Source organism: Rutidosis leptorrhynchoides, chromosome 4 (genome assembly GCF_046630445.1).
Source record: "Rutidosis leptorrhynchoides isolate AG116_Rl617_1_P2 chromosome 4, CSIRO_AGI_Rlap_v1, whole genome shotgun sequence".
In the NCBI taxonomy this organism is placed as follows: Eukaryota; Viridiplantae; Streptophyta; class Magnoliopsida; order Asterales; family Asteraceae; genus Rutidosis; species Rutidosis leptorrhynchoides.
The window spans coordinates 2879508-2885257 of NC_092336.1; the positions used below are offsets into that span (position 1 = coordinate 2879508).

At 35.0% G+C, this 5750-nt stretch overlaps 1 non-coding gene across 1 annotated transcript; it reads left to right on the top strand.

The window, feature by feature from the left end:
• The first annotated feature begins 995 nt into the window (after window positions 1–995).
• LOC139846161 (small nucleolar RNA R71) lies at window positions 996–1102 on the top strand. The gene has a single exon (XR_011758898.1). It is a non-coding gene; the product is annotated as a small nucleolar RNA R71 (small nucleolar RNA).
• Window positions 1103–5750: the final 4648 nt, after the last annotated feature.

Below are 5750 nucleotides of genomic sequence, written 5' to 3' on the forward strand. Positions count from 1 at the left end.
ATTTTAACCTTTCGGCTTCGAGCCTTTCTAGTTGTTGCTTTCTTAGGTATGGGAGCGGTGGTTGATATGGCTTCACTACGGGTTTCTCCCGTTCTTCCTTCTCAACCACTTGTTCCGGCTCCTTAACCGGTTCGTCATTTTTGTTCAACGGAACACTGAAATCAGAATCTTCGGGCATTTTTGGAGCTTCGTATGCTAGACCACTCTGTGTGGTGATAACATTGGCGTGTTCATTTCGGGGGTTCTTATTAGTATCGCCTGGTAAACTCCCTGGTTTTCTTTCACTAAGTAAACTAGCTAAACCACTTATTTGCTTCTCCAGATTCTGAATTGTAGCTTGTTGGTTTTTAAATTGGTGTTCGTTCTTCTCATTTGTTTGGTTTATATTGGTGACAAGCTGGTTCTGAGATGCAATTAACTTCTCCAATAAACTCTCCATATTTGACTTTTTCTCTTCTTGTTGGGGTTTTTGATAAAAACTCGGAGTTTGTTATTGGAACCCACTACTTGACCCTTGTTGGTAATTGGAATTTTGACCTTGAGGGCTTTAGGGGTTGTTGAAGTTTCGGTTAAATTGGGCTCTTCCTTGAAATTGATTATTATTTCTTTGGCTTATGAAAGCCACTTCTTCTTTTTGAGCCATTGTTAAACCGGCATCACAATCTTTTCCTAAATGGAGACCACCACAGTATTCACAACCTACCTTCATACTATGAATTTCCTTGGTGATTTTTTCCATGTTTCGAGCAACACTGTCTATTTTCACACTTAGGGAACTAAGGTCATCATAAGCACCGGCGCTTTGGACTTGAGCATTACGACTAATTGGTCGTTCTTGATGCCACTCATGAGAATAATCGGCTTGTTTCTCGATTATCTCATAATCCTCTTGCTCGGTTTTGTCCATGAATGAACCTCCGGCCGCTTGATCAATGGAAATTCGGGTTGCAACATCACAACCCTTGTAAAAATTTTGAACTTGTTGGAAGGTATCCAGACCATGGTTTGGACAACCTCTTAGCATTTTAGAAAACCGATTCCATGCTTCATATAAGGTTTCCATCGGCTTTTGACAGAATTGGGTAATTTCTTGTTGGAGTCTCGCGGACTTAGAAGCTGGAAAATATTTCTTAAGAAATTTTTCCATCATACCATCCCAAGTTTCTATCGTAGCCTCGGCCAATGAATCTAACCAACTTCGTGCTTCCCCGTGGAGTTTCCATGGGAAAAGTCTTAAAAATATGGCCTGATCGGTGTCTGGTTTAAGTTTGAATAGAAGACATATCCCTTGAAAAAGACGAATATGTTCGTTTGCATCTTCATTCGGACCACCACCAAATTGACATCTGTTGTTAATCATTTGGAGAATAGGTCCTTTTATTTCAAATTTTTCTTCACCTGTGGGCGGAGTAATGGCACTACCTTGTCCGGTTCGGGTTGCTTTCATTTTGGCCGCCATTGATTGTCGTGGTACCACCTGCCTTGCCTCTCCTTCCATTTCAAAATTTGGAGGATGAACAGTTTCACCAAATTCAGAGTATCTTGGCTTGGTTGTACTTGATTCTGAATCAAAAGTTTCTTACTTTGATGAAGATTCAAAAAGTTCAAGTACTTCTTTTGGGATCCTCCCAAGCTTTCTATCAGGTTCTGTAAGCGGTGTAAGTAATGGAGAATCTGAACTTGGGGTATGTGGCATATGCAACCTAAAATCTGTCAATCACACTACTAATAAAACTATTAAACGCACCGATTCTACAAAATTAAAATCAAAGACTATTAATAATTTAAAATAATTAAGAAACTACTTAATCACAAATTAGTTAACAATTCTATTTTGACACAAAACTGTCCCCGGCAGCGGCGCCAAAAACTTGATGTGCGAAACGTGGTATATGAATTGTTGTATGAAATAATATGGAAAAATACCGATTAAAGATTGTTACACACTAACGAGCAGTGTACCCGATCGTGTAGTAGTATAAATAATGGTTTAGTTCTGTGTATCGTTCCAAGGACAGTTGTATTAGTCATACTAGAATTAGAACTATATTATGATTAACTAAGTAAATGAAACTTAAAGGTACAAGATATTATGTTTTTGTGGCTATTTAACGATTTAGCCAAATCAGAGAAGATTAAAAGTAAAAACAATATTTTTGGTCTTTTAAGTTTATATAATGAAAACAAGTGCAAAGAAAATAAATAAGATAGTTTGATTTAGATCAAAGAGACGAAATGTTCATCTAGATATTTTACCCTCGGTATTGGATGTAAGTTATATTGTTAAGACCCGATTGAATGAATATGTGTGTAAGTTACCTAATAGATTTACCAAGAGTTCTCTTTAGTAAACACGCAAACTCGATTACAAGATCAAGGGTTCCCTTTTATCTATAGTTCTCGTGTTTGTAACCAAATAACTATGATATATATGCTAATCACCCAAATCGACTTGCCAAGAGTTCTCTTTAGCAAGTACTCAAGCTAGAATTACTAAGTGGAGGGTTCCCTATCACCTAGACCTTTTCATTTGTGACTAGTTGATTAGCTAGATCAAAGACTTGAATACCAATTATCTTTTGCGTTTGCTCTACACAATTCATCCCTATATCGTCTAATCGTTTTGATCTAATTTACCCCCTTGGTCTGGTTTAGTAAACAATCAATCTAAGACAAGTTGATTGTAAATCAATATGATACATCAACAAGAGTTCTCTTTATCAACAACATATCAATTAACTAGATAAAAATGATTTAACATCAATAAGCATGGTTCTTTAATTCAAGCTTTAATCTATCACACATAATACATTCAATCAATAAGTTTACATCCAATACTTTGGTTATTAATCTAGACAAACGTTATAGAGTTTAGCCAACAATCATGATAACAAGCAAAATAACAATCAAATGATAAGTAGAATTCATTGTTAAGAACAAGAAATCAACCTAATTGAGAATGAATCTTGAATGGAGAAGGTGTTGAATCTTGATTCTTGGATGTTTAAGCCTCTTCAAAGAGCTTTGAGTTCTCCAAAATAGCTCCTAAAATCATCTTCTAACTCCTCTGGTTCGTATCTGATCGTATCTCTTCAATCATTCCCTTTTTAAAGTAGTTAAAGTTGGTCAAAAAGCAAAAGTAGGCTGAAATCTACTACTGGACGGCGTCCAAGATACTGGACGGCGTCCAGTTGTAAAGGGCTGGACGGCGTCCAGTAAAGAAGGGCTGGACGGCGTCCAGATTTCTGGACGGCGTCCAGTTGTGCTGAATTTCACTGTCTCATTTTTTCATAATCTCCCTTCATTTGGACGGAGTCCCAATCATTTTGAACGGCGTCCAACATATCTGAAGCCTTGTTTTATCATTTTAGAGCGTTAATTTGACCATAACTTGTATCGGAATCAACTATGATGAAATCACAACTTATAGAACGGTCATAATTCACCAAAACTCTTTATAAACCACTTTCCGATACACTTTACATACCTTTGTGTATTACTTGTAGAAACCGCCTTAACTATCCTTGATTCGAGAGTATTTCACACGATATTGCGAGATATATATATGATGTATTTGAGCAATATCACATATTTTTCAAGGAAACGTTGCATTCACAAAACCATCACCATGTATCTATTTTGACTGCATTGTCAACGGAAGTATTATTGTAAACTATTATTTACGGTGATTGTCTATATGTAGAAATCATCAGATGTCGAAAACCTTGGATTTAAATATACATTTATGGTGTGCCTTTTCAAAAGAATGCAATGTTTGCAAAACGTATCATATAGAGGTCAAATAACTCGCAAAGAAATCGATGAATGACGTATTCGTCCATATGGATTTGGAGCGATCGTCACAGAACATGTAAGCGACATTTATCTTAAATGATATAATGTATTTGGATATAGCCATAGTCATTAATTTTTGTTCTGTTCTATATTAGTATGTTTAAATCCTTGGATAACCTCGTTATTCTAAAACGTCCACAGTCGATCACAATTATGTGAATAATTGTGAATTAAGACTAATGTGAATAAGTAGGTTGACTTTCTTGGAGATGAAAGTAGGGCAAAGGAGTTGTAGCCAAATTCATATATGTTTGTTAGAGAACAAACATTGGACCTGAACCGCTTTCAAGATCACTTCATGGATCGACGTCATAGTGATTATTGAAAAGGATAATATCTTTGTATCCTTAGACCTGAGATACATATTAGGTCTTAAGTGTGAGGATTGTTATACTTTGACATAGTAAAACGTTGTTCTTTAGCCAGGCAATTATAAAAGCTACTGTTAAGTATGACACGAGACACATGAGAGACGTATGTAGTCAATACGGGATTTGTTCCTCTCATTTGGAGAGAATGGCATCTATGGGCCCCTCGATGATTCGAAGTGATTAAAATACGTGGCCATGCTCAAACAAATTGGTGTATTCAGTGGTGTTTGTTTTATCATTTCAATCTTGATCGAGTAACAGAATGTATGAGCTAAATATGAGATTGATTACTATCCATGTCTCATGCTCAACGAGATGTCAGTAACAAAGGGATAACTGATACCTTACCTATATATTGATTTTAAGTTTTGAATTGAGAATCAATGGATGCTCGGAAAGACATTTTTCATGTGTTGTTAGGGGCACTGGCATGTTGCTAGACGTTTACCACTGTCTGTGTTGGAATATGTTGAATCTTGTGCAAGTGGGAGATTGTTGGTTATTAATGACGAAGACACAACTTATGTCTATACTACTAATAACATTTGAACCTATAAGATCACACACAATGAGCAAATAAATATCAATTACATATTTGAATATGATATGTATATTACAACCTTATTATACATGTTGTGACATTGTTATTTATTAGAAATGATAATACTACAATTGTATATGGATGAGAATGCATACATATATATATATATATAAACATGTATATGTGTAAGTAACAATTATATTTGTTACTTGTTTCCATCTTGTTAACTAAATAATATAATAGTTTTATCAAATTGTTTGATAAAAGTAATTATATGATATTAACTAGTTGACTCTACACTATGTAAGAGTACAAGTAATATGAAATTGTGAGTATGGTCATTGCTTGTGACTTTGGTCATAGAATTGACAAGTATGCTCCATACTTCATTAGATCTTTTCTTTAAATAGGATGGATGGATGTATGTTTTAAAATGCAAGCAAAAACACACATACAAGTATCTTAAAATGTCATCTTTCTTGACTTACATAAAGTTCTAAGTGTTCTTTCAAGTTTGAAGAAATACTAACAAAACAAGATAGTATCAAAAACAAGAAATAAGAAAGCTTGTTTCTTAGACTTGTTTTCAATGGTTGTGAGGGACTAGCATCTTGTTGATATAAGAGTTTGCTTTCGTGTGGATTACCGATAGAGGAAGGCTACATTGGCTTCTTAGTGTTCTAAGCATCCATAACTTCTCAAGTTCAAAGTCTTCAAAGGTTGTAGTCTTGGACCCTCTCTTTAATGTTTTAGTTTTCTTAACATCATGCATTTGGATCCTTGATGGGGAGTTTTTAAAAGGTTTAAAAATTATTGTACGTGCTTCCGTTGCTAAATTGTTTTAAAAATTTTATACAAACCCCTTCAATTGCAACAATCTTTCTTGATTTTAAGACGCATCGGTAGATTGATGAGAAGATGCTATTTACAATAATGTTTGCAAACTATCACTATTGTTTATTGATCAAGAATGACCCAGATTC